The following is a 24,975-nucleotide window of genomic DNA, read 5'->3' as shown; positions in this document are numbered from 1 at the left end:
GGTCAGAGAAGTCTTTGCTCGCTGAAATCGTTAAGGAGAACAGCAAAGTTCTTTGATGCCTAGCCCCTCAGGTGGAGTGGTTTTGTATTCCTTCGTATCAGTCTAATATTTATTTACTGGAATTATGAGTGCTGGTGAAAGTATGGAAACTCATATAATTTCCTGATAGTGCAATTTTTCCCCTCAAAACATTCCTGTCTGGGGGAATCCTTAAAGCATGGGACAGTGATGAAGATTATTCTTGACGACAGTTCAGAAAGGCATTGATCTGGCTGAGAACTAACCATCTGTGACAATATTTGGGATACGATTTGGCATAGGGAAGGGGACATTGGGAAATCCTGCCATCTTCCAGCAGGAAGCCAAGGCATGGGGCAAGAGGGAGCCCCTGTGAGAAACCTAATGAAGTTGTTTTCCATTAGCTGACAGTGATCTTTCTGGAAGATGTGAGTGGAACACTTTTAAGTCAGAGGTACGCTGATAGGTATTTAAAGAGCACAGTATTATCTGGAGACAAAGAGGGGTCCAGTTAAAAGAGAAACTTTAGAAAATCCCTAGTTGAGATTTGAGGGAGGAAAAGCATATTCTGGTAGATTCTAGTTGTCTTTCAGAGAGAACTGGCATGGGATAAAACGGCAGTTATCCTGGCACACAAGAGGGGGGATGGATGAGGATAAAAACTGCAACTTATTTTTCAAGGGCTTTTGTTTTCAAATCCTGGCTAAGAGGGAATGTTCGCCTCCCCCTGCATGTAGTATCTGAACCAGCACACAGAGCTATGTAAGAAAACCACTAATATATTAAGTTCTTTTTCTTTTTTTTTTTCAAACATATCTTAGAAAAATCATCAAATCAGCATTTTCTTTTTAAATTATGTGTTGCTAGAGATGCCAGGGTGGCTCAGTGGTTGAGCGTCTGCCTTCGGCTCAGGGTGTGATAATGGGGTCCTGGGTTCGAGTCCCACATCGGGCTCCCCGCAGGGAGTCTGCTTCTCCCTTTTCCTGTGTCTCTGCCTCTCTCTCTGTCTCTTATGAGTAAACAAATAAATTATTAAAAAAATAAATTATGTTTTGCTATGGGCAATGAAATAGTGGTAGTAAGACCTCTTTCCTTTAGAGAATAGAATCATCAGGATTGCTTTTACAGGCTCATTTTTAGAGTACAGGGCAGTATTAGAAACTTGACTTTAGCTAAGATTTGTAAACAAAATTACGTAGTAATTTGAACATTTTTGTGGGTACCGAAGAAACAGACTATACTAATCCTTCTTAATCTTTTATCCACTAGGATCCATGGAAATGCTTTAATCATTGAGTGGGCTAGTCCCAAGGGTATGCTGTCACTAGGACTTGGATTTGACTGTGGCTAGTTAAAGAGGCTGTGGTTTTGGTTAAATCCCCTGGGTACTGCCTATATAGCTCCTTTCCTTCCTCCACAGGAAATCCTTAACATCCTTGGCTAAATGCTATCCATTTATCAATAATTTATCTCTTTTCAGTTTTAAATACTTACTACCTGAATTATCTATAAAGCAACTTCTTCCTGGTCACAAACTTTTCTTTTGATTTTTCACTCATCACTTCATTACTTCTAAATGAAAATCTAGGTAGAGAGCATTGATAAATTCTGAGATTCAGGGCCAATAAATTTAAACTTCTCATTAAAGTGTCACTAGATTCTGGATTATTAAGTGTACTACTCTCCCAGAATGCAGCCAAGGCATTGTATTCTGCTTACCAGTGATCTTTTAATTGTATTCAGTTGCATTCTTTAACTATCAGGGGAGCTCCTTCGATATAAAAGTAAATCCTGCTGCATTTCATTACAAAAGCTTGCTGATTAAGAGAACTTTAGTTTTTAAATTGGTCACCTCTAAATGCAAATGCATATAAGTTTCCCCCAAATTAATCAAGATTCATAAGCTTCTGTTATCTTCCCATTTTCCAATACCAGATAAATTTATAATTTAATTTTTACTCCATAGCAATTTATTAAATTTACCTACAAAAAAGGGGCTTCGAATCATTTGTAACAACTCTGAATGCTTCCTATAATGTGCAACTCCTCTAACTGCTACGTGGACTACAAAGACAAACTAAGCCAGAGTTCCTCAACCTTGGTACCATTGACATTTGGGGTGGGTAATACTTTTTTATAGAGTTTGTTGTGAATGATAGGATGCTTAAGCAGTAATAGCCTACAATCAATCCAGTTGACACCTGAGACAATCAAAAATGTCTGCAGACACTGTCATGTGTCCTTTAAAGGGCAAAACTGCCCCCAGTTAAAGCCACTGTTTTAGATGGGAGGCAGTCCCATCTTCAAGGAATTTGCAATCATGTATCTGGGATACACATATAATTATAGTGTGAGGAAGATGAAGTTAAGTGTCATGAGGAAGGAAGAACCTTGAATGCCTCCTAAGTGACAAACAGTAAACTCTGTATTTTCATGCATTAGCACATTCATTCCCACCCTTGGAAGAACACCATATGTATTTTTGTAGAGGGGAGGTAAAACGGACCTTGCTTTTCTGGATTATGTTCATCAAGTGGGAGAGGTATGGGTTGTGTTCAGAGAAGAGCCTGTAGTTCCATCTGAGAGTTTGGGGACCCTCCCCCCATACCAGAGCAATGGAAATAAAAGTGATGAAGGCAGATTCAGGTATGTATCAAATCGCAAATTTAACTATGTCATTTTCTACACAATACACTTAAGAAGCCCCTCATCTTCATGGATACACACTGGAGTATTACTCAGCCACCAAAAAAAGAATAAAATCTCACTATCTGCAACAATGTGGATGGACCTAGAGGGTATTATGCTGAGCGAAGTAAGTCAGTCAGAGAAAGACAAACAACATATGATTTCACTGATATGTGGAATTTAAGAAACAAAACAAATGAAGATAAGGGAAGGGAAGGAAAAATAAAATAAGATGGAAACAGAGAGGGGGGAAAACCATAAGAGCCTCTTAACTATAAGGAATAAACTGAGGGCTGCTGGAGGGGAGGTGGGTGGGAGGACGGGGTGATTGACTGATGGGCATTAAAGAGGGCATTGGGTGTAATGAGCACTGGGTGTCATATGCAACTGATGAATCACTGAATTCTACCCCTGAAACTAGTAATATAGTAAATGTTACCTAAATTGAATTTAAGTAAAAAATTAAAAAAAAAAACATGCACATCCAAAAGATTAAAAAGTCATGCATAACTTAAAAATAAAAAAGAAGCACCTCATCTTCTACTGATAAAGTAGAAAACTTTTCGTGGAATACAAATCCTTTCTAACGTGATCCTTAGATTCCTTTCTAGTCTCATTTCTCACCACTCCTAGCCTTGGAATTTATGCCAATAGTAAGCTGTTGGTCGTCTGCCAACCTATATGACGTGGTTTCCTTCTGTTCTTTGACTCATTAACCTACTCTGCCAACAAAGCATGTGCATGCCCTATCTACCCACCCCCTACTACCCCACTCCCGTTTGCACCTCTAAGTAATTCTAACTCATCCCTTAAGATTGAATTAAAGTGTAGTGTTTCCCAAGAACTGGCAATTCGTTCCCAAGATAGGTTGCAGGGTTGGCACTTTGGAAATACAGCTTGAGAGATTGGAGGGCTTGAGAGGGAATAATGAAGGGGAAGGTGGGAATGTTTTCCAAGCAGAACTCAGGAAAACTCTGGGAAGATGTGGATTATGTTCAGGGAGGAGCAAGTAGCCTGGTTTAGAGGAGTTCGGACAAGGGTAAGGGTGTAATGGTGCACAAATCAGAGAACACTGACCTGTGTTGTCAAAGTAGATCCGAGTACATGGAATTTAAATAAAATTATTGGGGATCCCTGGGTGGCCCAGCGGTTTAGCGCCTGCCTTTGCCCTAGGGTGTGGTCCTGGGGTCCCGGGATTGAGTCCCACATCGGGCTTCCTGCATGGAGCCTGCTTCTCCCTCTGCCTGTGTCTCTGCCAATCTCTCTCTCTCTCTGTGTCTCTTAGGAATAAATAAATAAAATATTAAAAAATAATCTAATTTTGTTCTTCATTTAAGGATAACTAGAATAATAATGAAAGATACCAGCGGTATTATACTAGGCAAACACACCATCAAACACTTATATATATAAGATACTAAATGAAATATTCTAGTTGTTTTAGTCTTTGGCATTCAAAGCAGAGCTAAGCCTAAATCTTTTTATTTTTATTCATCTTTTCACCTTGATACATCTAATAAGATTTGTTCACTTCTAATTCACCTGATAGGGAATTCATATCATCTTGATATCATTACTGGCTGAAAGGAAATTATATTTTCTCTGTATAACTAATCAGATTAAAATTCTTTTTTGTATCTACAAACCAAATTATGATTGTATGTCCCAGAAACTCACTTAGAAGCTAATAGATAAGAGGAAACCAAAGCCTTTTGGTAAGTATTTGAAAAGATCCAATTGTAGTAATTGAAAATTTAACAACCTTAGTGTTTAAATTACTATCTTTTGAATTTCTCTTTCCAGGAAGTTGGAGGACACATAGTTGTCCCTAACCCGCCCTCTAACTACCACTGAAAAAAAAAACAGGATATTATATATATATATATATATATATATATATATATATATATATATATCTCAAAAACAGGCAGATTCTGAAAAGTGGAAAGAATGTAGACTGGCTAGGAACCTTAAGAGCCAAGGAACAACATGGGAATGGGTTCCTTATTTTTCTTTCATCTTATATATACCGGACCAGGAGCTGAAGGAGCTTACAACTCAGAGATGCTGGTAGGCACATATCCAGAAGCCCTAATAAAAGCTTGCTCTCTCTAGCCAAAGGACCAGGAAAGGGCCAGGCTAGTAAGACAACATTTTAAGACAATAATAGCTCTCCTTTAGTCAAACACCATGGAAAAAACTAGTTCCTTTCCTCAACCACAGCAGCAAAGAGTTGGGGCGGGGCGGGGGGGGGGGTGGAGGTTAGAGGCCTCCCATCAGCATGCTGGAGTATCTGAGAAGTCAGGCAGAAAGCTTGGACTTGCATTCCTGGGAGGAAGGAGGAAGGCCCTCTCCCTCATGTCAGGTAGAGACCATGTGGGGAAACTAGACTTCTAGCCTCACTTGTAGTAAGGAGGTACGCCTCCCCTGAAACACCCTCCTCAGGGGATGTTGAGGAGATCTAGTGGAGAATCAGGATTTCCACCAATGCCCAGCAGTAATGAAGGCAATCCTGACTCTCCATCCGCGGTGTCAGACAAAGCGACCTGGGAGCTTCCGCTGTCTACCAGCCTTCATGAGAAGCCCTTCCTTAAACTTTGGTTTCAAAGAAAGGTGAGTGGAGAACTGGAACTTCTTTCCCACTTGGCAGGGACAAGTGTGCATCCCCCATTCCCCTGCCAAAGTATATCAGATGAAGCCAGCTAAAACAGGAGGTTTAAGAAAGACCTAGAGTCTCATAACATAATACCCCAAATATCCATGTTTTAATTTAAAAGTACTCACCATGCCAATAAGGAGGATCTCAGGCTGAATGAAAAAAGGCAATCAGTGGAAGATAACACAGAGCTGGATGGACGAGATGTTAGAATTACCTGTCTGACAAATATTTCAAAGTAGCTCGCATAAAAATGCTTTGACAAGCAATTATGAATACATCTGAAATAAATTTAAATAACAGTCTCAGCAAGGAACGAGAAAACCTAAGGAAGAACCAGAGTGAAAATCTAGAGCTGAAAAAAATGCAATATCCAGAATAATAAAACAACTCAACTACAGAATGGAAAAGAATCCGTGAACTTGAAGATAGATCCAATAATGGACAAGAGAGAAAAAAGTAGATTGACAAAAATGAAAAGAACCTCAGGGACCCCTGAGACTATAATAAAACAGAGACCATTTGTACCATTGGAGTCCTGAAATAAAAGCAAGAGAGCAGTACTGAAAAAATACTACAAAGAATAGTGGCCCCAAACCTCCGAGATTTGACAAAAAGTGTGACGTTACACATTCAAGAAATTGAGTGAAGCCCAAGCAGGATAAGCCCAAAGGAAATCACACCAAACAAGATACACAATAATCAAACTTTGAAAAATCAGAGACAAAAATCTTGTAAGCAGAAAGAGGGAAATATTTATGTATTCAGTGCTGAAAAACAACAGTTTGTGGGTTGTTTTAAAAACTAAACATACAGGGACCCCTGGGTGGCTCAGTGATTGAGCGTCTGCCTTTGGCTCAGGGTGTGGTCCTGGGGTCCCGGGATGGAGTCCCATATCCAGCTCCTTGCATGAAGCTTGCTTCTCCTGTCTCTGCCTCTCTATGTGTCTTTCATGAATAAGTAAATGAAATCTTAAAAAAAGCTAAACCTGTAACTACAATACAATCCAACAATTGCATTCCTGGCCATTTACCCCAAATGAATGTTCACCCGAACAATTGTACCCTAACAGCTTTATCCATAAAAGGCAAAAACTGAACACAACCCAGACGTCCTGCAGTGGGTGAAGAGTTAAACAGCAGTGTGTCCACATCATGGACAGTGATAAAAGGAAGGGCCTATCAATATATGTAGCAACCTATACGAATGTCCATAGAATTATGTTGGGTGAAAAAAAAAATCCCAAAGGTTATATACTGTATGAATTCCATTCATTTTTTAAAAAAATTATTTATTTATTCATGAGAGACACAGAGAGAGGGGCAGAGACATAGGCAAGGGAGAGGCAGGCTCCTCACAGGGAGTCTGATGTGGGACTTGATCCCCGGACCAGGGATCATACCCTGAGCCAAAGGCAGACGCTCAACCACTGAGCCACCCAGGCGTCCCATATGATTCCATTCAAATAACATTCCTGACATGACAAAGTCATAGAAGTGGAGAACACATTGGTGGTTGCCAGGGACTAGGTTGGGTGGGAGTCATGGAGAAGTGGATGTGGTCATAGAGACACAACTGGAGCGATCCTAATGGTGATAGCAGTCCAGCACCCTGACTGGATCAATGCTACCATCCCCACAGTGAGACTGTGCTATAGTTTTGCAAGATATTACCACAGGGGGAAATGGGTAAAACGTCTACAGGATCTCCCTGCATTATTTCACACAAATGCATGTGATCTATAATTATCTCCCAGTGAGAAATTTAATTCAAAGGTGCTGTATTTTAGGCAACCATTATTTATCTTAAAAAAATTTGTATTACTATGTCTACATTTGCAAATATATGTAAACAAGGTAGATTTTCTTAAGTACAAAGACACGCTTTAATTCTGAGCCCTTAGACCAACACAGAAGTCTACAATCTTCTCTCATGTTGATACTATATAGAATCACTACTTAACACTCTTTTCTTGCCTGGGGTTGGAGATGGGAGGGAGTTTGCAAACACTTTTTTTCTTTTTTAAATTTGCAATGATCTCCTTCTCAAATAAATTAGTTCTATGTTTCATTTATATCAAATCATCTATTTTTGTTCTGATTTCATAATTCGGATGCCATAAGCCCATGCTTTTTATAATATGGATTTGAACAGAAGATATGATGCCCTCACAAAATATACTTTTAAGTTGCAAAAGATTTTACTTGCTCTTTCATATCTTACTCCCATTTACATAATTTGAGATTGCTTCAGCACAGGATTCTAATATGATTATATCAGTGTTATTAATGAAGGCCTTTTATACGAAATATTTTTTATGTGGGCTGGTGTATCATCTATCTTGTCCGCCAGATGATTCTTATCCAATGCCATTCCACTGACTGGACTGTTGGAAAGCGTGTTGCAAATTTTCTTTGCTACAGATAATCCAGGTGCAGTTATCAACCTACAATAACTCATGGAGGATTGCCGTTAGGGCTATTGTGAACGTTCACAGCCTACTGAGTCAGAAAAGCTTTTCAGAGGATCAGAAACATATCTTAATACCAGCCTTTAGGTATTGTGCTGCATCATCAAGCATGACTGTATTAAACACTTTTTAAAAGATTAAATAAAAGTAGACATACATGCAAACTTGTATTATCTACTTAAGGCTGGGAAATGGACTGAACCAAATGCCAACGCTGGCTTAACCAATAATTCCCATTATAAACTGGCCTCTGGAGACTGGTAGATTTCTTTAGGCCAAACTTAGCAAAAAAGTTACCTCGGTTCAAGTGAGTTCGGCGTATTTGTAAAGTTGGCAGAATGAAAGATACTCAGGTGGGGTAAAGAACAACTAATAAAATTCAAATGTCATGATGGTTAATACCTCTTTCAGAGTTTAAATATCAAATTAGTTTAAAAACCGTATTGAGAGCAGTAGTTCAACTGTTCTATGCATATGCCAATTGGAGGGTGATTGAAGAAATGCTATTTAGTTCAGTGGAGCTGCCACAGGATGCCTTCAGTTTTTGAGGTAGGAACAAAAGTCCTTAACCAAAACTGCTCATTGAAAATAACTGGCATTATATTGTACACCTAAAGTAATACAATATAGTATGTTGATTATATCTCTCTTTTTTTTTTAAAGGAAATGATTGGGAAATGCAAAAAGCATGCAAAGAGCATGTAGAGCAAGTAAAATCATTTTCAACTTAAAAGTGTCAACAGCACCCTACTATTTATTTCAATAGTTAGACTAAGTTTAAGATTGTATAATATAATAGGGACCCTGATTTATTATAATGTAGCATCTGAGAAAGAAATGCAGTTTTAAAATGTTCTGTAAAATATAAACAATATTGTCCAGCAAAGAATTGAAGAAATTAAGCACATAATTCCTTTGTGTGAAAATGGTTCAAATAGCATATTTTTTTGCTCAAAGATAATAGGGAACTGAAAGCAAAATTAATGACACAAATAAGATATATGCAGAATAAATTAGCCCAACTTTTCGGTATGTCAACAGTAACAGACAAGGCTAATAATGTATTTCATTGGAGGGAGCGTGCTGTCCCAGTGATGATGATGGGAATACAAGGTCAGATTCTTCGGAAGGGAGGAGAATTGTATTGCAGCACTAGTTGCAAAAATAACCTCTTTTAAAAAGGTGCTAAAATTATGTTAACATTTTTTAGAGGTGCTTGTTTAGAAGGAAAATGTAGAATATATAATGCACCTGGTCCTGCAGCACATGTTACAACACTATATTTCCGGAAATCATAAATGACACCATGAGAATATGTAGAGGTATATATGTAGAATATGCATGGAAACTATACACTGGATCTGTGTCTGATGAAAGACTTGGACTCTGCAAAGAGCAATGATGAAGAGATCAGTTTAAAATGGAGGGCAGTTCCAATGGATGTGCTTTAGGCATCTCACTCCTTAAGTCCTGTTCTGCAGGACATTTAAAAATTCTTGAGGCAGGTCAACAATGACCTGATGATCACATTTTGTAAGTGATGGAGGATGCCGATACAAGTAGTGTGGTCCTAGTAGTCTGAAGAAAATTACTTTATCTAGAACCAGGGAGGCAAATAGCCCCACTTCCTTCTGGTCTTGTCCATCAAAATGCTGACAATGTTCAATACTGGTACCATAAATAAGAGAGATACCCAATGGAATCATAAGCACACTGTGTACAGAGACAGAGAAATGAGATAGGCTGAGGAAATTTTCTCAATCATAGAAAGTTCTCGAACTTTGTGATGATGATGATGACGATGAAGAAAACAGAATTCTCCATGCAAGTTGATGGTTGACTGCTTCCTGGGAACATCCCTGGGGACCAGATGAACTTTGTGACCACTTCATGTCAGAGATTTTAAAAAAGAAGTAACGAGTAAACTGTCATTGTTGAGAAATAAAGATTGGAAATCACAAGTGCATTCAGATGTTTCCTGTGCAAATAAGCTGTTAAATTAGCATTTGTCAAAGGGCAAAGTGAACACATCCATGCATGCAAGATTAGTAAATATTCTGTGTTTTTCCGTGTTAAGGTAGCTCTGATGAAAACTGTAGGCCATTTAATGTTTTGGGGATGATGAATTACCTTTGGTTTCTAAGATTCTGTCCTGTTCACATTTCTCAGGGAGTCTGGGGTCATCTGGGATCCTTAGGATAATACAGATATATGTGGGCACAAGGCTTCTGAATGGGTAGAAGTCATTCCTTCTGATTTCATCTGAGGATACGAATTAGACACGATCTCACTAGAAATTCTCACTTTCTGGAATTGACCCAGTTGTCATCTTCCAGTGAGAAGGTAACTTCCATCAGGGATTTTGTTACAGAAATGGGGGCTGAGTCAAGAAATATAACTGAGAATCATAAATCTCATTAGGCAAACTACAAACCTGACCTCAAGCTCCTGGCCAGCTCCATGGATGTTTGGCATGGCCAGCTGGGATATTCCCATGGCTTGAAAGCCAATGCTATACTCTCACAATATAAGAGCAATCCTTGGCCAAGGCTGATTGGCTATGGGGTGGGACGTAAGAAAGAGTGAGTGTTACCTAACTTTGGTGAATCTCCATAAGACGTTTTTTTCTTTTGGCAGATAATGAGTATCAGAAGAGATTGCTAGGTGACAAACTCACTATTATCAAAAATAATTTATTGGTTAATATGATAGAAAAATGGTGTCAACAAGACTAGAGCTTTTACTGTACCAAGAAAGAAAAAAAAAAGCTAAAAAGAAAACATCAGAATATGCCAGCTAGAGAGAAAAGTTGCCTCGAAATGTGATAGTAAACTTAGATGTATTATTTGGGGTTTGAAAATATAGTTAAAAGGGAAACTTAGAGCAATTGGTCCATTTACCATGACATCTGTGGGAATAAGCTTTATGCTCTATGAAAAGGTATTTTATGTAGCATTCAATGGAGCTTGCTTCTGAAGCAAAGTACTTGCTGTAACATGAGGCAGGGGAAGATGAATGGGAGCGAAGGTAGTAACAGAAAAAGAACCCTAAAGGGAGTAAGCTATGGATTGGGGAAGACACAAATTTGAAGACCAGTTTTTTCCCAAAGCAATTTTAAAAGGCACATAACTGAATCAAAGTAGTACTTTTAAAAGGCCCGTCAACCCTATCCATGTGCAGCAGTATAATCTAGTTGGATTGAATAAGTTTGGAATCAGAACTTGGCTATGATTGGTGTTCTTCACGAACCCCTTTTTCCTTCCCATCTGAGTTACCTTCTGTTCAGCACAAATTATAGATTATCTTCTTTCTACATAAGTCAGAGCCAAATACGAGGGTACAAGACACTGTATCAGTGACCTCAGACTGAACTGATTTCATTACTTACTAGTGACATGATTATCACCATTTGGGAATACATAAAGTAAAAAACAAAAAACAAAAAACAAAACAAAAAACAAACCTATAAGTGCATTTGTTTATTTTGCTTTTTTAATTCTTCCATGTTTAAACCTCAAAGTAACCAATCATATAACTAACCCCTCATATTCTGGAAGGTAGGAAAGGAAAGGCTAGTGATTGATCTTCACAGTAATGGCTGGCATTATTGGAGTGCTCACTATATTCTGGGTATACGCTAAATCTTTAGAGCTATTGTCCATCCATTCTTTCCAGAACCAACGAAAGAGTTTAATCACCATCTATGATTCATAAATGAGAAAACTGAGGCTACAGAAATTAACTGATGTCCCAAGATTAAGAGATAGTCAGAAGAGGCCTTGACTTCATGTGTACAAACCTGAAATCCTTTATTTTCCACTCTTACACAGAATTGTCAACTTCTCCAACAGGCAAAACTCACAACATTCTCAAGGGAAGGGAACCTAAGATTCTAAGAATCAGAGTAAATTCACATTCAGGAAAAAAATTCCTGAAATTAAGTTCACTTAGTTTTCCTAGTTGGAAATTTGGACATTGAGGATGTACTGAGCTTTGGGTTGGCAGATTCTTGGAAATCAGCAAGAAACAAACTGGCTGAGCTACCAGAAGAAGCACAGAAGGGCTTAATGCCACTCAAGGGAAACCTGTAGTATGTAGAAGAACTAGAATGTTCCTTCCACTCATTTAATTACTGTTTCAGTTCTCTTTCAGTGGTTCCAGTTTATCATGATTTTATAATCCTCTCCTGAATTGTTTATATGTGTCTCTAAACAGAAGCTCAGAATGGTCTTCAAATATCAGAAGAGTATTGGTGAGCCACCAATTACCTTCAGTTTACTCCTGGTGATTCTATAAATCAAGCCTCCTTAAACATTTCCTACAGATCTTTTGTGAATGTATATTTTTATTTCTCTTAAGGAAATACTTACTAGTGGAATTGCTGGGTCATTGCAAGGTAGGAGCCTGGCTGGCTGGAAGAGGTCTGAGCCTCCAGAGTATAAACTGGCTTCTTCCAAGCATATAGATTGCTCTACTCTAAATTTTAGTTTTATTTTTAATTTTTTGGCATGTTTGTACGATGTGATCATCTTCCCCACATCTCATTATACTTGAAACTTGAGGAAAGTCTTGCTTTACAGGCTTATATGAATAGTACTTTGGGGGAACTGAAGGAATCAGGGTGACCATGTACAAGGGTGAGATGTAAAGAGATAATTGAGAATTCAGTTAAAATAGTGGAGTTAAGGGCATCAAACATCCCCCTTCTGCAGCCAATCCCCCACTGATATCGCAGAATATATTGCGTATGGGTTGGGAGTCTGGGCTTTCTTTTAATCCCAAAGAATGAGCTGATCCCAGTATATTGGAAGGCTTTTAATGGAAAGTGAATAAGCATTATGCCCAACACTTAGTAGGCTCTCAAAAATTTACTAGTTCCTATTTCCACTTGGTTCCAATCATGTCTCTTGGGCTAACTCATTTAAATAATTATATTTTAAGATGTAAGGATTCAGTAGCGATAGGAAGATATGTTTTATATGGTTTATAGGCCAATGTGAAGATAACAATGTGAAATCATAACTGTGAACAGACTTTGAGCTCCTGGGAGAAACATCATATATTAATCATCTCTAAATCTCCATCAGACTCAGACTCTTATTTAGTCATTCCTCAAGAAGGAAGAGTCTTTTTAGTTCTTTTCTTGTTCCCATTCTATATTGATCATCTCAAGTAGTCTTTTCTTCCTTCCTCCTCCTCCTCTTCTTCTTCTTCTTCTTCTTCTTCTTCTTCTTCTTCTTCTTCTTCTTCTTCTTCTTCTTCTTCTTCTTCTTCCTTCTTTGTCTTCGTCTTCTTCTTCTTCATCTTCTTCTCCTCCTCCTCCTTCTTCTTTAACTTAAAAGGTATAGAAGTTGAGAACTGTTGGCTGAATTCAAATTTTTATTAAAATACCTACTAGGGCAGCTGGGTGGCTCAGCAGTTAAGTGCCGCCTTCAGCCCGGGGCATGATCCTGGAGACCCAGGATCGAGTCCCATGTCAGGCTCCCTGCATGGAGCCTGCTTCTCCCTCTGCCTGTGTCTCTGCCTCTCTCTCTCTTTGTGTCTCTCATGAATAAATAAATAAAATCTTAAAAAAAAAACCTACTAAAATTGAAGTGGGGTTTAGGATTGTGCCTCGCCATTTAAAAGTCCTTTAAAAGATATTTGCTTATTCTTTATTAGTAAATTGCATTCGTATTTCTGAGCTCTAACTCTTCCTCTACTTATGTCAAACTAATTCTATCTGGATTATCAGTTCTTATTTTCTCCAATTATTATATCATTAACATTTTCTCATTATACACTTGTCAAAAATTATCAAGGAGAGTACAACATTGATGACTTCATTAAGAAGCAAGAAGAGAAGAGAAAATAAAAGAGAAAGAAGAGGATTTGATAAGTTTGTAAAGATATGAAAAAAAGATAGCTGAGAATGGCCCCCATGCAGGGATTATTTTTTAATTTATTATTTTAAAATTGTGATCTGGGGATGCCTGGGTGGCTCAGCAGTTAAGTGCCTGTCTTCAGCTCAGGGCATGATCTCAGAGTCCTGGGATTGAGTCCCCCGTTGGGCTCCCTGCATGGATGGAGCCTGCTTCTCCCTCTGCCTGTGTCTCTGCCTTTCTCTCTGTGTGTCTCTCATGAATAAATAAGTAAAATCTAAAAAAATAAAAAATAAAAAAATTGTGATCTATATGCTGTAAGAACCAGGTTTTTATTCTTTTAACTCAGCACATTAGTATTTACACTGACTTGCAGTTTTTCCTCTACTCTAGGAAAATATGTGTTCCATCTCATTATTTTTTTTTATTACATTTGAGAAGATATAAGAACACACTGCTCATAACCACAGCATCAGATCACAGGCAGAGAAAGCCGTCCTCTTTTTTCTTGTCTTTAAAGATGCCACCATTAACAGCTGTATCTCCCAGAAAAGTGAGGCTTGATGACAATCTATCTCCTCACTTTACCTTAATGACTTCAAAATCATTGAAATCTCATTACTGTGTCATCGCTGTGTGCATGTGTGTGCGTGCACAAGCGTGTGTGTGTGTGTGTGTGTGTGAGAGAGAGAGAGAGAGAAATGTGAGTTTAAGAGAGAAAGAAATACTGAGTAAGGGAGTACATTCTGTTGCTTTTCATGATCTTTTAGGAAGGTTGACTGAATTCTTTAAAGATTTGCCCAGCCTGCTTCTACAGACCAATTTTCTAAAATTAAGACAGTTTAGAGATATTTTTCCTATACCTGACCTGCCCCCTCCATCTCAGAAGTCCCCATCTAGAATCTGTATGATTCCTTCTAAACCTCTTTCTTCAGAGAGCTGATCCCCAACTACTTGTAACCTCTCTGTGCCTGTCATAAACCATATCCAGTCTTTACAGCTTCCTGAAAAGCAGGTAGACTTTGTGGTTCATCATCACCGATGAACACATTCAATCTGAGAGTCTTAGTGAACAATAATAATTAACATTTATATGGTACTCAGTCTGTGCCAGATACTGTTCATATGTCAAGTCTTTTACTCCTTACACTTTACGAGGTAGCTATAATTATTATGCTCTCCTTACAGTTGAGGAATTTGGGGTACAGGGAAGGTCAGTGACTTCTTTGAGGTCACCTGCTAGCCAGTAGCAGAGCGAGGATTCAATCCCAGGCTGGCTGGTTTCAGAATTCATGCTCTTTAGGAGCCTGTCCTGTCAGCTCAGCCCTGGACCCACAAGGCTGCATGCTCCTTGGTACTAGGATCTTTTTTTTTTTTTTTTTTAGAATATCCACCTCATGGACTACAATCTTTCCCTTAAAACACAGCTGTTTAGGAAAGCAAACATAAATAAATGCCGAAAAGCATAACTTTCCCCTCTGGGCTTTCACATTATTTATTTATTAAAATCCTGTATGGAAAATACAGTCTGTTATATTTAAATTTGTAGGTGATTAAAAACATCTGCCCACATGCCAGTCCATTTCCTTGATTACACTTTATTTTGCAGAGGGACACATTTCAGGCTCATATCAGCCATTTCTAGGTAGTACAGACATTTAATGGAACACCTAAGCCTGTAACCTAAATTGTACATCTATGATTAAGATGAAATAAGCCATAACAAAGATGAAATGTGGACACTCAATATAAAGAAGGGAACTTTTAATTTTCCTAAAGGTAAAATAACCGAGCGGGGGAAAAAAAAAACACTTGGCAGAAAAATACTTAAAATTTCAATATAGAGTGCCTATAATTTGAAACTTGATACTCTAGTTATTGTTAGAGGGGGAAAAGAACCCATAAACCACAGTTTTATCTCTTAGAAAATATAGTATAATAGAAAGATGTCATAAAAATGGAGATGTATAAGACCATATTTAGGCTGTATTAAAAGTGACATACAAGGCTTTCACGGAGATAAAACGTCCAGCCCCACCCTCAGGAGCTGACGCTATTTGGGGCACAGACCATCACATGCTCCTGGAGTCAGATGGAATAAAAAAATCGCAACGATGACCAACAAGTGGTGCACGTTTTATTACCTTTGCACAGTGGTCATTCCTTTTTCCACTGTTGGGGTGAACTGAGTGATTAAAAGGCAAATGAAAAAGAGGTGAAACACCCTACTTCCTCTTCTCAGTTCTTCTAAGCCTAGAATTCCTGCTTTTTTTCCAACTCAGTTATGCCAGTCTCAAGTATAGTGCCTTCGGGAAAAATCGCGTGTCGGGTACTATAAAGCCACGGGTGGGCCCTGGCATCATCAGAGAAAATTCAATGACACAGTGGTGGGGAGAAATATGAAGTTCACAGTTATGCAGAAATATCTGTAGAGGCTTCATGAACAATTTAGGCCAAATTTGGTTTAACCGTTTCTCACAGAAAGGACTGTGAACAGAGATCTCTGCATATTGTTTCAGAACAGAAAATCCTCAAAACCAAAGAGCAAGTGGCTCTAGAAGGATGGGGGTTGGTTTTGCTTTCTGCCAGACATGCTGGCCTCAGTCAAAAGGAGCAGAGGATTGAAGCTGGCACAGCGAGTGGGGCATTCTCACGTTACGGAATCCTCCCAGGCTGGCCCACCTCAAATTTCTGTTTCCGTCCCCTTGGCTCTGACTCTTTAGATGCTGTTGGTGCTTTAGGAGCTTGACCTCTGTAAGGGAACAGAAATGTTCAGGGTAGTAAAAGAAAAAAAAATCTTTATTTCAATTAAACCAGTGTCAAGAGGGTTCTGAAGCTGCCCAGTGCAATAACCCTGACTGGTACAGTTTGGTTCCTCACGGTGTTATCACAGCCAGGATGGCAGGGTCACTGCTCAAGCTGAATGAAAGATTGAAGCCACAGGCATTTTCCCACTTCGAAGATAATGTTCTCTTTACGTTCAGGTGGAATTACAATACATCCTTTCATGATAAGCTGCAGTTTTTCCTGTATACAACCGCATTCTAGTCAAAGAGCTTTCGGGGGCGGGGGGGGGGGGGCGGAATACGATGGGATTAAAAAATAATGTGATGTTTCCTGGGTGGCCCAAGTTTCCTAAATAATTCAGAACTTGAATATGTTGTTGGGAGATGACCTCGATTTATTATAATGCAGGTTTTTAATCTGCCCTGTTTCAACTTCTTAGGTAAAATGATGAATCCAATGGGTGAAAACAGAAGTTCCTTTGAGGAGATTAAAGGCTGGCTTTGTCCCAAGAAAGCTGCCAAATGAGGGTTCAGAACGATTGGGCTCAATTAGCCTCCTGGGAGAGTGGCAGATGCAGAACTCACTTCATAGTTTCACTTTTGCTCAAAAATTGCCTGAATACCTACTCTGGCCTTTCCTACTCAGTCCATTGAATCCTTAATATTTGAAAAATCCTGTCTTTAGAAGAGATGAGGTATTTTCCTCCATTAAGAATGTGCTCAAATTATTTGATTATCAAATATTGACTGAGCCCCTTCCATATGCTGTGTCCAGGTGTAGTGGGAGTACAAAGGATTGAGGGGTCAGGGGGTCAAACCTTTCTGTTTCTGCCCCCTCTGGAATTGGAATTGGAAACCCGACTTTAAAAAAATTATTGCCAGATTCCTTGGCAGTCTCTCTGAGCTCTGTACTGTGTCACCAACTGCCCACCAGACATCCCCCCGCCGTGTCTTAGTAGGTATTACAAACCTACCACGCTAAAACTAAACTTCTGCTCTTTTCCCTAATACCTGAGTGTGCCCACGGCCTGTTTCAGGCAACCACAATGCTATCTTTCCAGGTGTTAAATGCCAAGCCTGTGGACTCATCCTTGGTCTTCTGTCAGGCCACAGAACCAGCCCGTCCGGGAGATGCTGTAGGACTGCCTTCAGAGGATGTCCAGAAGCTGACCACTTTCATCACAAGGCCTCCCAGATGCGCGTTGCCATTTCTCTCACCTGGATTGCTGCGATGACCTTCTCACTCATCCCCCCACTTCCAGTGGTTTCCTCTCCACCTGTAATCCACTTGCAACCCAGCAGCCAGTGTGATCATTTACGAATGTAAGTTGGATCCTTTGTTCAAACCCTCCCTGGCTCTCCAGTTTACTCAGAGTGAAGGCCCGAGTCATTACAGTGGCTCCCAAATATGGCATCATGTGTCCCCCCCCATTACCTCTCTGATCCGATCCTTTCTGGGTTCTTTTTGTCTTAACAGAACACGAGGTCATTATGACTCCATGGTTGTCTCCTGGCCCCTCCTCACTGGGCACTTCACATACTTCTGTGTTCACACTTACAGGTGCCCGGACTATGTGCAAGTTCACATCTGCTGCCCAGGTCGTGCAGACTAATGTCAGCTTGCCCAGGGGCATCACCGCTTGAGTGAGCTAAGGGCATCTCACATGCATCCCCTGCAGCACTGAGTCCTCTTTGCTCTCAACTCTTGCTCCCTCCTCTCTTGCTCCCTGTCTCACTGACTAGTACTATTATCTATTCCATCCTATCAGCTGGGATCGCAGAGATTATTATTGACACCTGTACCCTTGCCCCCACCTTACTAAGCCCCTTGTCTGCTCACTAGGGATCTATTAACTCGGTTCTTGGTTTTTCAAGCACATGGCCACTGCTTTTGTCGGGGACCTTGCCATTTCTTGCACGGTGTAATGTAATGAGTTGCCAATTCATTTTCCACGGGGCTGCCAGGGTGATCTCTCTAAAAATGCATTCCTATCATGTCAGTCTTTTTAAAAAAAGTCCTTCACATTCTTTCAGGACAATGTTCAAACTCCTTCACCTGGCATCTAGGCTGTTTTTCAAGATTTGCCTCCTGCCTCTCATACAACTTTATTTCCATTGCACAGTCACACCGAACCACTTGATGTTGTTCATAAATTCCATTCCTATAACTCCCCAACATCTAATGGCTCCTGCCCCCTCCTGCTCTTTTGTACCCGAAAGGGAACAATTGCATTCACCTTGGGAGCCCTTTCTGTTTGTTCAAACCTCAGCTGAGATGTCATGTCCTCAGTCTCTGTTTGGGGTCCTTTGTGAGGCAAACCCCTTCTTTTTAAAATTTGATTTAAATTTCACTAAGTTCAAAATTAGGCTATGTTCACTAAAAAAAGAAGGAGAAAGAAAAATAGAAATTACTCACAGGTCTGCCATTTACTTAATCTCTGCTAATATACTTTTTTTTTAAAGATTTTTTTTATTTATTCATGAGAGACACAGAGAGAGAGAGGCAGAGACATGGGCAGAGGGAGAAGCAGGCTCCATGCAGGGAGCCTGACGCAGGACTCGATCCCAAGTCTCTAGGATCAGGCCCTGGGCTGAAGGCAGGCACTAAACCGCTGAGCCACCCAGGGATCCCCATCTGCTAATATACTCTTGTCTATCCAATCATGCCTATGTACCCAACACAATGTATCTATAACATACATATAAAACCATACATTTTCAAAAATGTTAAATATCATCATATTACATATGCTGTTTGAAACCCACTTTTCCCTCCTCAGCAAAATATTGTGAACATCTTTCAATGACAATAAATAGAACTTTCGATCATTTAAAAAATGTTCACCTATAGTCCATTCTGTAGATGAAGCCTAATTCACTCAGTCCCCTAGTATTTTCAGAGAACTTCCATTCTTTTGATTAAAAATTCAAATGAAAACATACATGTGGGTTCAATTATCAAATGATTTCTCTAGGACATATTCAGAATGGCATTGCTGCATCATGGATACTAACACATTTCATAGCTTTTGCCAAATTTTGGTTAATCCTTCTATAAACAACTTCAATCTGTATTTTAAACCTAAACTAATAAAACATACTTACTTTTAAAACATAATACTTTTTGAACTGCTTCAAAGGTACAGGTTCTCCAAAATGCCTTGTGTGAAGAAACTGACTTAGATAACAAGTATTTCTCCTGTCAGTTCTTGATGAAATTAGAAGCAAGGGCTGGTGGACTGTTCAAGATGTCCATGGAGTCGGATCTTTAGGGGAGTAATAGGGGCTTCTGAGAAGGTTTAAAAACCAGAAACTTGGAATTTTTTAGTAGCTATTAGCTACTGAATGGTGAGAAGAGCCATTCCTAGATTTCCGCTTGTTTCCTTTTCTTCCCAACTTAATGGTTCTCCTGCTGTGGCAAAAGGAAGATAAGCTGTGGGACTTTTTATCATTGTTATTTAAAGAAATGGGACAATATAGTGTATGCTCGAAAGAAAGCTCAAGTAAAGGCATCAGATAGAAAACAAGAGAGTCACTGAGCTAATGTACCAATCAGTCCTCCGGAGGTTTAATAGTCTTTTAAGTAGTCTCTGGTGGACTTAAAACAGTCAGATGATAAGAGGTGAAATAATGAATCACAGAGCAGTTAAGAAAAGGCAGACTTCAGGCAGGAAGGAGAAGAGAGGAAAAAAATAAAAAGAAGAGAAGAAAAGAGATCATAATGCGTAAATTACACAATGAAATCTAGAAATGGATGACATTCAGAGGCCATTAAAATAAAAGATACCGTCTTGCAGAGAAATGGAAGCCCAACCTCTCAATACCTCACCCCAGAAGGTCCAATTCTGTGGGGAAATGGGACGGGATGGTAAGGTGTTTGGCAGCACACTGTTCACAGATACGGAGCTAGAATTTTGCTAAGAGACTAGTGAAGTTTTATCACTTCCTTTTTCTGAAAGATGCAAACGAGTTCAAGGGTGTGAACGGAGACCCAGAGGTGGGGAACAGAAAATTTCCAAGGAGAAGAGCAGCGGGCACGAGAGGTGGAGCGGAGCCCAATTGGCCCAAAGGCTGGAGTCGCACCCGGTGCCGGTGCCTCATATTGCAAGGCTTAGCTAGGCGCTTTGACTTTAAAGCTTGATGCTTTCATATATTTAAAAGAACATGTTTGGTTGGTTAATGTTTTCCTCTTCTCCTGTTAAGGCAAATATGTACTCTATTTTCTCTAACCCTATTGAATGTGACTGTTCTCATTCGAGGGAGCTATTGAAGTGCTGACACAATCTGTCTCTGGAGAGGGCTGCTACCTGCCTTCAACCAAGTTGCAGATAATAAAAGAACAAAGTTAACTCCTGAATTTCTGGAGGGAGGGGAGGTATCAGACTATGTACACTGATCCTCCGTCTTCCCCACTCCTCCACCTAAAACAAGAGTGTCAAGATAAGAGTCTGCTTCAGGGACCTAGAAATGGTCAGCCCAGGTTATGAATCTTCATGTTAGAGCTGGGATTAAGGGTTTACTTTTGAAAAAAAAAAAAAAAAAAGCAAACAGGTCTTGAAGTTGCCAGGTGAACCCATCCATCACTTGTAATTAATCTAGCGAGCTCAACTGTCCTAAATATATTTCAGTTGCTTTACTATTAAATGCGCCTGCATGAGAAAGAGAAATAAGAAGCAATAAAGTGAACGAGTGTGTCATTTAAGAGTGCTGTTTGTAACAGGGAAAACAATCGTCCTCATGGGGAGACATGGGAAATTCTAAGCCCTTTTACAATCTGTCAAAGTTAACCAAGTTGATATTTCTATACAACAAATAAAGAAAAGACTTCCTAAGTAAATGGATATTTAAAAACCCATCATTCTTCCCATTCTGAATTTTCAATTAATAGGAGGAACCAGAGGCAGAGGGTAGGGGTTGGAGGGACAGAAACACATACAGCCTGTGTGAGTGAGTTCTGTTCTGGAGGGTTGCTTCTTTTTATTTTTTTTCTTTTTAAATTTTTTTTTTTTTTTTTTTTTTTTTTTAGCACTAAGCATTCTAAACATTTTTCCCCCTCTGCTTTGTCTTTGGGGAATGCTACAGAATGGTTTAATCATCTGGCTTTGGTATCTGACTGCCTAGGGCAGCTGTAGCCTTTCTTATCATTATGTCTCACCGTGTGTCACCTTTTCCAGACAGCTATAGGATCAGGATAAGAAAAATTGTTTCTTTATGCTGTAGATCTAACAAAACCACAGGCTGCTCACAGCCCACCAAATGAATGCCTAGCATTTAAAATCGACCTGAATTAAATGAAGCAGTTGATTATAAATGCTAGACACTCAATTTAGAAACTGTGGCTTAAAGAAAGAAACAACATATGACTGTGGATTGTTCGTCTTGCATGAGAGGAAAAATGTGATGTTATGACCAGAATGAAATATTTGCTGAGGGGTGAGTGAATTCCAATGACCGTGGTGACCCAAAATATCTTCGTAAATGTGATGCTATAAAATGGTCATTAAGATGGCATTTGCATCAGTATTTCTATCTCTGGGAAGAAGTACAACCCAGTAAAGGACAAGGTACAAATGTTCATTTCCTACATCATGCCAACTATTAAAATGCTGCAAATAAGACAGGGAGAAATCAAATAGAGAGGTTCCCCCCCTACTTAGGAAAATTTTGAAGTATGAATAATTATACGATCCCTATATTTAGGAGATGATGGAGAAGGTGTATTTGGTGATTGACATCTGTTTATAGTTCTCTCAAAGGCGTAGATGAAGATTTTGATACTGCTTTTTTAGCTTAAGAAGCACTGTAGGATCAAGACAGTCTGATTTGGTTACTTTTCTGATAGTGAAGTTTAGGAGTCTGGGCTCTCCAAAGCCTAAGACGGGAGGATGTTTCACAGAATGGCCCGTGAATGCTGCTCAGATGACAGATGAGACTGATGTCTTGATGGAGGGGAAGAACTTAGCTGACATGGCCGTTCAGCATTCTCAGAGGGAAAATTGATTATTTCTCCATGCTGGCAGAAATGTAGAGTTCGTACATGCTTACCTTCGCAATAACATTGGATATATAACCTTAATAAAGAGTTGATTGATTCCATCCTGGTGTGTGTGTTCAATAGTTGCACAGGTTATATAATAGACTATCTAAAAATAATATGAATTTACATACTTGGTTTTTAAGGACTTCTTGGACCTAAATGATTAGCGTTTTTATTTTCAATGTTTTGGATTTTTTTTTTTTTTTGTTCTCTCTGTGAAATGCGGATGCAGACATTCTGTTTGTTTTACTTTTCATGGTGTTGCAACGGTTAATGCAATTATAAGGCTACTCTAAAGCCACTGTGATATGGTATGATGTAAAATGTTAATAGTTAGGTAATTATTTCTTGAAAATCTACTGTGTGCCCGTGCATAGCATCATGTGTTGAACTACAGTGGGGCCAGATAAAGAATCTGTTCTTCCAAAACTTTTGCTCTAGTGGGAGAAGCCAGGCAAAATTACAAGTGATAAAAGAGTGGACCAAAAAATAAATGGGCCAGCACAGTGTGGATCAGCTAAAATTGAGGTTGAAAACCACAGCCTTATTTGCCTCAGAGATCAGAGGATGGGTCCTGGGCCTCCAGAATGCTGAAAAAGAGTGGGCAACAGTGAAGGATTCCAAAATCAACCTACCAAATAATCCCTTCAAACTCTTGGCTAACTCCTTTCCTACATATGTGCATGTAATGTTCCAAGGCCCAGGAAGGGAATGGTAGGTAAGCAGAGATTTCAACTGCAAAGGTAAAAAAAAAAAAAAAAAAAATTTGTAGTTCAAGTTCAGCCAAGCCAAAGGTTCTTGATAAATACCCAGAGTTTCCACAGAGTTAAGATAGTGTCCTACAACTAAGTGATTTCCTTGAATTAGCAGAAAAATCAACACAATCCACTCTAACAAAGTATAAAACCAAACCTCTACAAATTTAAAATAATCTGCCAGTCATGTAACTCTCTAGTAGAAAGGAACTCACCACTCTTGGAGGAAAATGAACAAAATCCTAAGATATTAACTACACTGTATTATTTATAAAGTCTAGTATACATCAGGAATTACTAGGCATGTGAAGAAACAGGAAAACGTGTGAAGAGGAAAATAGGAATAGAATAAAGAAATGACCCAGATTTTGGAATCTTGTAATAAAGAATTAAAAAGAAAACTATTTTAAAGAATCTATCGAAAAAGATGGTTATACTAGATGGAGAAATGAAATGAGGGGACTTCAGGAGAGATTTATAACCAGAACCCAATAGAAATCTTAGAACCAAAAAATACAATATCTGAAATCGAGTATTTATTGAATGGGATTAAATGCGCTTTATGTAACAACAAAAGAGAGGATCATTATACTTGTAGATCATACAATAGCTACACTATCTAAATTGAAGCACAGAGAGAATAAAATAGAAAAAGAGAGATTCAATGATATTTGGGACAGTATCAAGCTGCCTTATACAGATAGTATTGAAGTCTGTGAAAGAGAAGAGATGGAGTATGGGACAGAAGGAAAATTTGAAGAAATACTGGCTAAACTTGACTTTTAGGAAAATCTCAAATCAAATAAGCTCAGTAAATATTACATACAAAGAAATGAAATGAAAATGAAACTTAGGCACATCATAGTCAAACTACTCAAAATTAAAGATAATAAATATATGTAACATATGTTTATTATCTTATATTATAATATGGTTATATTATAATATAATTATATTATATATTACATATTATATATTAATTATATACATTACATATCATATATTACATATTACATATATTACATATAATATTATATATATGTTTCATGGGCACAGTTTTATTTTTTATAGGTAATTCCTTCCTTCCTTCCTTCCTTCCTTCCTTCCTTCCTTCCTTCCTTCCTTCCTTCCTTCCTTCCTTCCTTCCTTCTAAGGAAGCTCAATGCCCAGTGTGGAGCTCAAGCTCACAACACTGAGATCAAGAGTTGCCAGCCAGGTACCCCTCAGGAGTACAGCTTTATAATTAGATACACTGCAGAGTGATCACCGCCACAAGTCCAATTATCGTCCATCATCCTACAGTTGCTCCTTCTCCCACTTGCCAACTCCCCTCCCCTCCGGTATTCACTAGTTTGCTCTCTGTATCTAGGAGATTGGTTTTATATTCTGTTGTCTGTTTGTTTTGTTTCTTCAGATTCCCCAGATAGGTAAAACCATGAGTATTTGTCTTTCTTCATCTGACCTACTTCACATAGCAAAATACTCTCAAGGTCTATCCATGTCCAGGTGAAAAGATTTCCTTCCTTTTTATGACGGAGTAGTGTTCCATTTTATAACACCTCTTTATTCATTCATCTGTTGATGGATGCTTAGGTTGCTTCCCTATCTTGGCTATCATACATAATGCTGCAAAACATACAGGTGCAAATATCTTTTTAAATTTGTATTTAAAAAAAATAAATTTGTATTTTTGTTTCCTTTGGA

General features: G+C 38.9%; 1 protein-coding gene across 2 annotated transcripts in view; it reads right to left on the bottom strand.

Annotated features, from left to right (window-relative positions):
* NKAIN2 (sodium/potassium transporting ATPase interacting 2) overlaps window positions 1-24,975 on the bottom strand; it is a 950,393-nt gene that overhangs the window by 27,801 nt on the left and 897,617 nt on the right. The gene's annotated exons all lie outside the window — the stretch shown is intronic.

Source organism: Canis lupus, chromosome 1 (genome assembly GCF_011100685.1).
Source record: "Canis lupus familiaris isolate Mischka breed German Shepherd chromosome 1, alternate assembly UU_Cfam_GSD_1.0, whole genome shotgun sequence".
In the NCBI taxonomy this organism is placed as follows: domain Eukaryota; kingdom Metazoa; phylum Chordata; class Mammalia; order Carnivora; family Canidae; genus Canis; species Canis lupus.
This window is presented reverse-complemented; position numbering and strand designations above follow the sequence as displayed.